General features: G+C 36.3%; 1 protein-coding gene across 1 annotated transcript in view; it reads left to right on the plus strand.

Annotated features, from left to right (window-relative positions):
- Window positions 1-11992, plus strand: part of CDK14 (cyclin dependent kinase 14) — a 197176-nt gene that overhangs the window by 39472 nt on the left and 145712 nt on the right. The gene's annotated exons all lie outside the window — the stretch shown is intronic.

Below are 11992 nucleotides of genomic sequence, written 5' to 3' on the forward strand. Positions count from 1 at the left end.
GCCTCCAGAACTCCCCTCTGCTCCATTCAGAACTCCACTAATGCGGAGCTACGAGCCGACATCCGCCATCTTCAGGCATGCGCAGATCTTGGAATCGAAACTGTAAGGCCAAGGCGGATATTTGAATATTGATGGGAAATTAAAGTTTATGTATAGGCTAAAAAGTATTGATAAATGTAACAAGAATGTTTTTATAGTTGGAAATAAGAATTTTGTTTGCCCAATATGAGATATTTATGTATATCACTGAATTATTGGTTAACCCAGATAACACTTACAATGGTTTTGACTTATTAGAGGAGATATGGTATTATTAATTAGATGGTTTAAGATGGGGGAAAATATATAGCTTTTAGAAAACAGAATAGATAGCTTTTAGAAAACAGAACAAGACTATAATCAAACAGATAAGATGTGTATTTAGAATATTAGACTTTGTTATGAAAAGGGAAAAAGAAAAGTTGAGATAAGGGAAATTTTTGGTCACCTAATATGAAACACTTGGAAATCATAAATAACAAATGTTAATTTGAATATTGATAGGAAATTAAAGCTTGGGGGAAAAAAGCAATAATAGGACATTGATTGTATATAAGGATTAAATGCAAACGCAATTAAGATATGTATAAGCTAAACATTATTGATAATTGTAACAAAGATGTTTTTATTCAGTTGATAATAATATTAGCTTAATATGAAATAGTAGATATTAAGGGAAAAAGAGAGGAAATATCTGATGTTGTAACATGAGGTTTATACTAAAGATTTATGCATGCTATTGAACTATTGATTAACCCAGCCATCATGTTGCTTTTTAAATACTCAGTTGTAAAATGAGAAAATTAATAAAATATTATAAAAAAACACGGATTTTTGCCAAAGAGACAAATAAAAAATAATTTGAGGGTAATACTAAATATATTGGAATATTATGAACTCCATCCAGGGAAACAACTGGCATTAGTATTTTTAGACGCCCAAAAGGCATTTGATAACGTTTCTTGGCAATTTATGATTCGACTACTAAAAACAATAAACTTTGGTCAAAACTTTATAAATACGATTCAGACAATATATCAGAAACAAACAGCAAAGGTGATTGTAAATGGGTATTATACAGAGAATTTTGATATACGAAAAAGCACAAGACAAGGATGTCCATTATCCCCATTGCTATTTATCTTATCTTTGGAAGTTTTAAATAGAAACATTAGACAAGATCCAGAAATTAAAGGATTGAAAATAAAAGGTGAAACCTACAAACTGCAAGCATTTACAGATGATTTGGTATTCATTCTAGAGGAACATTTAGAGTTGATTCCTAAACTGTTGGAAAAGATAGAACAATTTGGAGAGATAGCAGGATTAAAGATAAATAGAGAAAAAACTAAAGTGATAAGTTAAAAATCTTACAGATAAACAAAAAAGCGATTATCAGAAAAAATAGAATTGCAAATAGTCAAAAAGGTTGGGAACATATTTGACAACAAGATGTTCAACAATAAAAAAAGATAATTATATTAAATTGTTAAATAAAGCTTGATTTGGAAAAATGGAAGCATCTTCAACTGTCGATGTTAAGATACCTCATGCTTCTGCTTCCCTTCCTGATGCACGGAACTCACCTGGCAAAAATCTGTTTCCTCCTGCGGTTTCTTTCCCTTTGAGGGAGAGGTTAGTCAGCTTGAAAATGCTTTTCCTGTTGACAATGGAAGCCCCTGAGTATTGTAATATCATGCAAGTTCAAACACCCATTCTCTGCAAAAGAGATCATGGCCCCCAGAAGCTTCCATTCTCCAGGGGGGATAAGTGTTTGCTTTGTTTGCATGCCTATGGGGCAAAGCGTGAAATTGGAGTCGGCTGGGTGCAGGAACCAATGCCTTCAGTGGCCCTCGTGTGCGCCGGCTTTAGTTTGAGGCAGGAACAAAGCCTTCAACTGAGCTGTGGGGAGGAGGGAATCATAGCTGCTCAGATGGCTACTGCTGCCAGCGGCTTGGGTACCCCGGTTTCATCTGGGTTGGAAGAAAAAGCAGGCGTGGCAGGGGGATTGCTCTCAAACAATAAGACCTGGGTGTGCTGTTAGTTTGCGTGGGCCGGCCTTATTAGGAGCAATCCTGCTGCTGCGCCTCCACTTCCACTTGGATGGAGCTGAGAAACTGAAGCTGATGGTAGCGGCAGCGGCAGCCATCTGAGTGGCCATGATTCCCCCTCCCCAGCCAGCCACCCGGCCATCCTACCTAACCTCGTCTGGCCAGCGGGCTGGCACAAATCCTCACTGTTCTTCTCATCCTCCCCACTCACGCGGCAGCAGTGGCTTGGGTTTCTCGGCTACATCCGAGTAGAAGAAAGCGGAGGCGTAGCAAGCGTTGTTCTCAAACAATAAGACTCGTGTGCGCTGCTCGCTCGTGTGCACCGGCCTTATTGAGAATAATCCTGCTGCTGTGCTTCCGTTTTCTTCCACTCAGATGGAGCTGAGAAACCTAAGACATTGCCGTTCAAACACTTTTTATCTAAATGGAGACCTGACACAGATTGGAAGGTCTTTCTGCCTGCCAATGGGGCACTTCAGAAACATACATACATACATACATACATATATACATACATACATACATACACATATATGAAATTAGAAAAACATATATTCAACAGTAACAAAAAAAAATACAAAAAAGAGAAAAAAAATCCGAACATCAAATACATCTAACATTAAACATACAAAAAAAAATCCATCTCAGCTAGATATTAGAAAGAAAATGAAAAAAAACACCAAAAAATTCTCCTCCCCTCACATAATGGGTCTACAAATAATTACAAGCTTTCTTATCCCTATTTAACAAGAAAAATATATTTTAGCTTTTAAATATATAGGCAAAAAATTGGGAGCAGGTATCCATCTTTAAAGAAAGCATACAGTCAGCTTGTAATAAAACTAATGTAGAGCCTACATAAATAATGGGTTCTAATTTTTCTGTGGACTTCTTTTTCTGTGGATTTCTTTTTCCAGTCAGTTGTTAAACCTTCTAGACTGGCATTTCATTCCAGACCCTTCAGCCCAGTATATTGGGATAATGCAAGTGAAATTAAATACTGCAATGCATACTACATGTGTCCAGGCAAGCTTCCTAAACTATTCTGCAGAATAACTTAATCTACATGTAAAATTTAATTACTCTTAAGATTTAATTGTTCTTATTATGCAATCAAATAATTCTTAGCTCTTACAGGGACTTTTTTAAATAAAGAAAAGATTGGTTAGCTTTGTAAAGAATAAATAGCAAGGTTTTTTTTTATTTAAAGTCATAGAAGCACTTTTCCTATCCTCCAGATATATTGATTATCAAGTCTTGTCATTTCTACTAATATTGTATAGTTAATGATGACAGTTGCAGTTCTTGCTTCCATGATTTTAGAGATTATATAGTACTAAGTCCTAAAGGCGCTATGTTGATTGCATATAATTTTTGTACCAAATGACAAGATTTTAATAATTATATTTAAGGCCCTAAAATGTTTAGATCCTTGATTTTTAAGATAGTGCCTCTCCCATTTGAATCTCCCTACCTGAATATTAGGAATTGTAAGCAGCCTGCGTTTAAGAAGCATTGACTAGCATTTTCTGTTTTTTGGCTTCACCTTTTTAGACTTCACCTTTTACTTCTTTGTTTAGATTACCTACAGTTTAGCTATGTTATATTGTTTTTGGTGGAAATATCTTATTATTAGATTAGGATTATAGATTTTATTTAGCTATTTATTTCAATTCTTTGTTTTATGTTAACATGTTTTATGGATTCCAAATATTCCTAATAAGCTGGGTAAACTATGAATACTTTAAAAAAAATTAATGACCAAAATAGCTTTAATTAACTAGTTATATTTTATTGTATTTCATGATTAATGATTGAAGAAGTCCTTTTTAATAAGTAAAATATTGCTTATGAAGGAAAAGTCAGAAAGTTAGAAGATCTTTTGGATTTGTTTACTATTTTTAGTTCCACTGTGTTGAACAAGTTATTATATGGTTAGGTTGCCCTGCCATAAAAGTCATTGAGAAATGTCTCATTCCACTCAGCTGAAAATGATCATTGTGAAATCATTTAACACAAGAGAGAAATTTGTTTTAATGGACTTTTATGTTCTGCTGTGTCCTACTTATAAATAATCACTTTAGCCTGTCCCAGTGAGATCAATATATAAACAGATTAATACACATAAAACATGGAATTTGCCCTAGTGAATTATATTGATCACCAATGGAACAGAAAAGAGAAGCATAATTGTCTTCATGTTATGAAGTAGTTGAGTTCCTGGGGTTATTAAAGATGGGTTTCTGTTCTGTTGTGATTCAGAGATGCTGTTGCATTCTGTTAATACATATTTTATTTGCTTACTCGGTTGCTGGTAGATTGCAATTGAAGGTAGTTTGTTGAATATCTTCTTTGTTACACATTGATTATATTGGCCATTCCACTGAAGAGACTCTTGTTTGCCAGCTATAAGACATCTTTTTTTTTCTTCAGGAACATTTTATTTTTTAAAAGAAAACATAAAACAATTTTTAATTTGCTGTTTATTGATGATGCAACATTTTTTTTTACAGAATGGAAAAACAGTTTCATTTCAGTAATCCAGTGTTCTGGATTTAGATAACTTATTTAATACTAGAATCTAGAATTAAGGAAAGCAATAAGGAATAGTATCACTTGGAAATAAACATTTAGTTGGAAATTCACTTAGTATGCTACTTTAGACATGCCTGAAGGCTTCCAGCTACTCAGAGGAATTGTATGTTTAAACCTTTTTTCTAAGCTGCAAGGTACCATGTTCTGTCACAAATTTGCTTTTAAAGCTTTTTCCTGTTTCAAAAGCGTTTTGCCATGTAGCCTGAGGCTGCTTGAGAAACATAAGTCCAACCCTTTTTTGCCAGGAAGTGCAGAATTATCTTGAGGCGTCTGTTCCTCTGTTTTTTTGTGTTAGGCTGACCTTTTCATGCTGAACAGAATATGCCCTCTCTAGAAAGCTAAATGGAAGGTATTTACATCTCATTATTTTGACATTTTTAGTTTGATAAAAATGCCATTTCTAAAATTCTTGCCATTACAGTTTATCCTTCATAAGATAACATTTGACCCCTAAATATGTTGATCTGCATTCACAGATTCACTAGCTAACTTAATCAGCATCTGTACTAATATGCAATATTGGAATTCAACATTGTGGAAGCACAAGCAATAGAACACAGTCAAACTAGAGTCTTGGACTTCAAGAGAGCTAATTTCAATAAATTTAGAGAGGGTTTGGGAAGGATTCCATGGATGAGAATCCTCAAGGGGAAAACAACTCAAGAGGCTTGGGAAATTTTGAAAAATGAGATAATAAAGGCCCAGTCTAGCACAATACCAACAAAGAGGAAAAATAACAGCTCCCAAAAGAAACCAGCATGGCTGCATAAAGAACTCCCTGATTAATTGAAAGATAAAAAGGACAAATATAGAAAGTGGAAAGAGGGACACATAACTAAGTCAGAATATCAGCAAATAGCCCGAGCCTGCAAAGACGAAGTGAGGAAAGCTAAGGCTCAAAATGAACTAGACAAATCTTATTGCATTCTTTGACCAAGTGACAAAATTAGTGGACCAGAGGAATGCTGTGGATATACTTTACTTGGACTTCAGTAAGGCATTTGACAAAGTAGACCACAACCTACTACTTGAGAAGATAGAAAAATGTGGGGTAGACAGCATCACCACCAGATGGATCCGTAGCTGGCTGACCAGCCGTACTCAGCGTGTGGTCCTCAATGGAACCGCATCTACATGGAGGGAAGTGTGTAGTGGGGTGCACCAGGGCTCTGTTCTTGGTCCAGTGCTCTTCAACATCTTCATCAACGATTTGGACGAGGGGATAGATGGGGAACTCATCAAATTTGCAGACGACATCAAGCTGGCAGGAATAGCCAACACTCCAGAAGACAGGCTTAGGATACAGGAGGATCTGGACAGACTTGAACACTGGGCGCTATCTAACAAAATGAAATTCAATGGTGAAAAAAGTAAGGATCTACATTTAGGCAAGAAAAACCAAATGTACAGATATAGTATAGGGGGGTACCTTGCTTAATAGTAGTAACTGCGAGAGGGATCTCAGAGTCCTAGTGGACAATCATTTAAATATGAGCCAGCAGTGTGCTGCAGCTGCCAAAAAAGCCAACACAGTGCTAGGCTGCATTAACAGAGGGATAGAATCAAGATCACGTGAAGTATCAATACCACTTTACAATGCCTTGGTAAGGCCACACTTGGAATACTGCATCCAGTTTTGGTCACCATGATATAAAAAAGATGTTGAGAGTCTAGAAAGAGTACAGAGAAGAGCAACAAAGATGATTAGGGGACTGGAGGCTAAAACATATAAGGAACGGTTGCTGGAATTGGGTATGTCTAGTTTAACGAAGAGAAGGACGAAGGGGGACATGATAGCAGTGTTCCAATATCTTAGGGGCTGCCACAAAGAAGAGGGAGTCAAGCTATTCTCCAAAGCGCCTGAAGGTAGGACAAGAAGCAACGGGTGGAAACTAACCAAAGAAAGAAGCAACCTAGGAGAAACTTCCTGACAGAACAATTAACCAGTGGAACAACCTGCCTCCAGAAGCGGTGAATGCGCCAACACTAGAAGTTTTTAAGAAGAAACTGGACAGCCATTTGTCCAAAATGGCATAGGGTTTCCTGGCTGAGCAGGGGGTTGGACTAGATGACCTCCAAGGTCCCTTCCAACTTTATCATGATTATTATTATTTATTAGAATTATGACCAATAACAGGTTGGGAGAAGCTGTGCTGTCTGACAATGTTTTGTTTAGGATACTAAGTTTTTTTTTTTAGGAATATCCTCTACTATAATGGGCTCTGGTAGGCCATTAATTGATTGTTTGTTTAACATTCTATTTTTATTTGTATCTTGCCTTTATTATTTGAACAAATAACTCAAGGCAGCAAACATAGTCAATACCTCTTCCTCCTCCTATTTTCCCCACAACTCTGTAGGCAAGTCGAGGAAGAATGACTTTCTGCTGGCTTTAATAGCTAAAGCAGGGCTAGAACTCACAGCTTCCCAGTTTTAGTGTGGTACAGTGGTGGGATTCAGCCGGTTTGTACCACTTCGGCAGAACCGGTAGCTAATTTTTTGTTGCCCAGATCCAGAATGGACTTCTGAAAGCGGCATCGACACAGAGAACTGGTTTTCACATATTTGAATTCCACCACTGGTATGGTACCTTAATCATTGGACCAAACTGATTCTGTAATAATAATCTCTCTCCTCTTTTAAACGCACATACACACACATGTCCCCTAATCATGTCCTTTATCTTGTGAAATACTGGAGGTTTTTAGAATAAGTTTCTAACGAAGACTAATTTTGTATTAAATCCAAGTATGGTGATCTCTGTTTTCTCATTTTTATAAGATTCAGAAAAATTGTTCCATATTATGAAGATTTAGTCTGTTTTCACATAGAAGATTTCTATTTTTCAAAAACCCAAATTGTGATTGTGATCATTGTAAATGATATCATCTGGAAAATGTTCTTTGATTAGTTTATGCATTAATTTGAGTGATAAAGCAAAAAAGTGTTGTATTTATTTACTGAATATATTTCAACATTTTTTGTTAGCCAGCTCCCAGGATGATTTATGGTAACACTTGAATAAAAATGTATATCCAAACAATGAAATGTACAGCTAATAATGTTAGCTACTAAAGCTAACATACAGATCAGTTTAATTAATACATTAATTAATATATTGCCATAGAAATCTGGAAAATTAAAGAACCTAGGAGACTAAAAAGATCTTTGCCTGGCACTGAATGACAACACATGCGGTATCTGAGTTGGATTTTGCAATGAGAAGGACAGTCCTTAGATAGTCATCTGCATGGCCAAGGATGAAACAATCCTTGGAACAGCCTTTCAGAAGATGAATATAGACCTTATTTGTTTGAACAATTTATTTGAACAATTTATATGGATGATTCTCCCATAATAATGACTCTCTGGATTAAAACCAAAGAACCAAAGAAAAGTCAAAATGTGAACAATCAAAAAATCAACATCTTCAGGGTCTAAAAATCATTCTAATATATAATTAGTAAAAAAAATAATTTGAACCGCCTAAGGGTACAGCAAAATCATTAGTGTCTTATGAAAGGTCAGTAGGATTAGGGCCATCTAGATTTCTAGGGAAATGCTTGCCATGTGTTAAGCACAGTGACAGAGAAGCCATCATTGGTCATCTAGTAACATCATGTTGTTTATTAGAAGGGACCAACAGTATGCTCACCCTGTTGATTCTGGTAAATAGTGGTGATAGAGGGCCCTGCAAATAACCTGTCCCCCATGCTATAGAGTTTATAAGTAGGACCTTGAAAATGTGCAGATTGATGTTTCTTTTTCATAAATTACTGAATAAGCACAAAAGCCACAAACATTGTGACACCATATCCCAACATCCATTATACCAAACAGGAATCTCCCAGCACTGTCTTCTGGAAATATCTTAGAAGGAACTGGAAATACTGCAGTGTCCGTAGACACTCAACACTGTTATGTGGGTAATAATTAAGAGGACAATTTGTGGAAGATACAAGGCTCTTAATAGCCTATTCCCATCCTTAGTTGTCATAAACTTATCCAGAATAACCACATAAGAAGGAGTTACCAGATCTCTCTTTAATTTACTCTACATCATTGGCAATCCTGAGGTTGGCCTGAATATGAGATTTAAATAACAACATTTTGTAATTAAACTTTCAGAAGATACAGTGAGTATGTGATTAGCCCTTGAGCTGCAAAAAACTCAGCAGCTGTGGGATTTGGATGCAGTCTGTGTCAAATAGAAAACTGCTGCTTTGCTGCTTCTATGATCACTGCATAGACCCTCAAATGAGCTTCATGCTGTGCCTGATTGGATTGAGTCTGTAAATTCTTTTCTAGCACATTTGTACATGAGGCTTTTGCTTGGCATATTTTGGTCAGACTCTTATCCACTACATTCTATGGTGAATTTCAAAGACTTTATAAGTCTTTTTTCTTCCAAATAATTTGTTCTGTATTAGAGTTTTTTACATTCAGTGCTAATATGGTAATAATAGTAAGCACTATTCAGATTGAATGAAAAAGTGGGAAATTCAAAGTGTCTAGAAGGAAAATGGAAGAATAGAAGAAGCTCTTAAATGTTTTAAGGAGGATGAGCCTGCTAGCCCTGCCCTCTTGCCATTTTCAACATGGACATAATATTTCCACTGTAACTTTTATCTGTCCAGATTATTTACGTATATTTAGAATTCAGGAAAAATTAAGAAACAATGCCTTTTGTAAATAGAAGGAAAAAAAGGCTCAATAATCCAAACTACTGGGCTGTGGCCTATTTGGAATTGGGGCGCATGAGAAGTGGACTGGTGTGTTTGTGCGCAGCTCCACTCGCATGAGTGGCATCTCAAAGGCTTCTCCCTTGTGTGAGTGGAGCTGAGTGTGTGCGTGCCAGTCCATGGCTTGCGGGGCCAAGTTTTCCTACCCACCCCCCCAGCTGGGCCACCAAGCTGATGCTCCAAAAACAGAGTGGTGAGAGCAGAGGCTGAGTCGGACAAACGCGCCCTGCTCATCTTTGCTAAGTCACAGAGGCTGCCTACATAGGACATCCAATCTGCTTTTGGAGCATCGGGCACTTCGGTGAGTCTGAAGGAGGATGAGATTGCATCCCCAAAGGCTTCTCCATGCCAAAATCCTTTGCAAATGGACGAAAGGCTTTGGGGAACAATCTCACAGTGCTTCAAGCCTTCTGTCCCTTTGCAAAAGCCTTTGGCTTGGAGAAGCCTAAAGGAGTGTTAAACCACGCCCAAAGGCTTCTCTCTGGCATGAGTGGAACTTTGTGTGTGCGTGTGTTGACCTGTTGCTTGAGCAGCCTGGTTCCCCTTCCCCCTAGCTGTGCCGCTAAGCCACAAATGTTGGGGACCGCTGCTGTAGGATACATGGAATAAAATTACATCTGGTAAGCAAATTTTCTGCATGTTAAACTGTGAAAAACCATATGAATTCAGTAGAACTTGCTAAAGACCAAGCATGCATATATTTATACCGTATTTGCTTAGCTTAGATTTCAACAAATAATCTATTGTATATTTATGTGTATAATAGAATAATTTATGTGTGTATGGAAATGGCAGATAATGTTACAAATGGGATGCCCTGTTTTTATAGCAATAAATAGCATGAATTCAATTAATTTCTTTTTGTACCAGCTCTTCTTTGAATGTGTCTTCTAGTCATATTATTCCTATATTATAGTATCACAGTATCACATGCATTATTAATTCCAGGATTAGTTTCAATGGGAATTGAAAACTTTAGCTAATAAGTAGTGAAGCAGACAATATTTATGTGCAATACTTTACTGTTCTATTTAATCTTCTGGGGGAGCAAGATTATTTTAAATTCAGGATTGTCTTTTTTGTCTTTCTGTCAGATTGCAAATTATTTCATATGATCAGTAATCAAATTGTGTACATGTTTATTTTTAGTTTTCATCAGCCTGTATTTCTGATTTCTATAAATGATGTGCTAAATGTGCATTGATTAGAGACAATTACATGGTGCTTTTATGATCACAATGATCTTCACATATAGAGCCCTCATGGAGATTGAATGCCTTATTATGTTATTGCATTTCTCCTATGGAAAAACCTCTCTCCTGAAAAAACAATGGCTTTTCAGAAGGCTATCAAATTGATCTCTTTTTCCAAGTATTGGGATGGGAATCTAAGCATGGGGTCTCTGGTATGGGTTCAATTAGTGGTTTATGGTTTTAGTGAGTTTCTGTACAGATTTATGCATTTTTTTTTGGTTAAATTAATTTCTTTTTTTTATTAGTTTGCTGTTTCAGGTTTCTTGAATACAAGCGCAGTGATATAAATTGGACACATATATAAATCTGATTACAGTGCTCTGTATTATGTTCCATTATGTTCATGACAGGAACAATTGTATTTTATATATAATTTACATTGCCATTGAACATATTTCCTTGGCCCTTTATAGCTGTAAATGTACTATAATTTTAATTTTTTTTGACAAAATCAGCATGCTCTGAGAGGATCAAATCTCAAAAGAATAAGTATAAATGTTTCTTTCCTGTTTGAGTTCGGCTTTGTGTGTTGTTGATGTTGCTTTCCAAAGTAATTGAATTTTATTGGAATCAAAATCAGTTTTATGGTCCACACTTTGAATATTGTATTTCTGAAATTTGCTGGAAGGTATGGTGATTTGGGTTGAGATCAGTTTGTGGCAGATGGGTTTGTATTCTATAGTCCAGTGATGGTGAACCTTTTAGAGACTGAGTGTCCAAAAACCAACCCTGCCTGTCCCCGCTCACATTGCATTTGCCCTTTTGTTCTGAAGGGATTTTATTGTACTTATGATTTTAGTATGTTTAAGTTTGACATTAGCATTTATTTTATATATAGTAACCATTTTATATTGATACTTATAGTGTTATCATGTAATCATTGTTTTGTTATTTTGTAGTCATTATTTTGTAGTTAATTGCTTGATCAAATGCTTTATATATATATATTGGAAAAGTAAGGGCTTCATACTTTAGGTATAGGTGATTGCTTATATGAAAAGAGCACAGTAAGGGGAGGGGGGAAAGGAGTTACAGATGGAGCCTGGGTTGCTGTGTATGAGTCATCATCTAGGAATTATTTTTTTGTGCCATCTTATGCCTAGTACCAAGACCTGATCTTTTTGTTCTGAAAAGGTATAAAAGGTGGAAGACATCTTTTCTGGTTGTTGCCTTCATCTCTCTACCAGCCACGAAGAGAGATGGGGTCACCCAACTCTATTTTGATCAAAATAAAAGTTGTTTGCTTGCTGAAACCTCGACTCAGGAGTTTCTTTGGCTCTTTTAAATTCCTGAGTAATGCTGGGGCAATTGT

Source organism: Protobothrops mucrosquamatus, unplaced genomic scaffold (genome assembly GCF_001527695.2).
Source record: "Protobothrops mucrosquamatus isolate PMUCROS unplaced genomic scaffold, P.Mucros_1.0 scaffold332, whole genome shotgun sequence".
Classification (NCBI taxonomy): Eukaryota; Metazoa; Chordata; class Lepidosauria; order Squamata; family Viperidae; genus Protobothrops; species Protobothrops mucrosquamatus.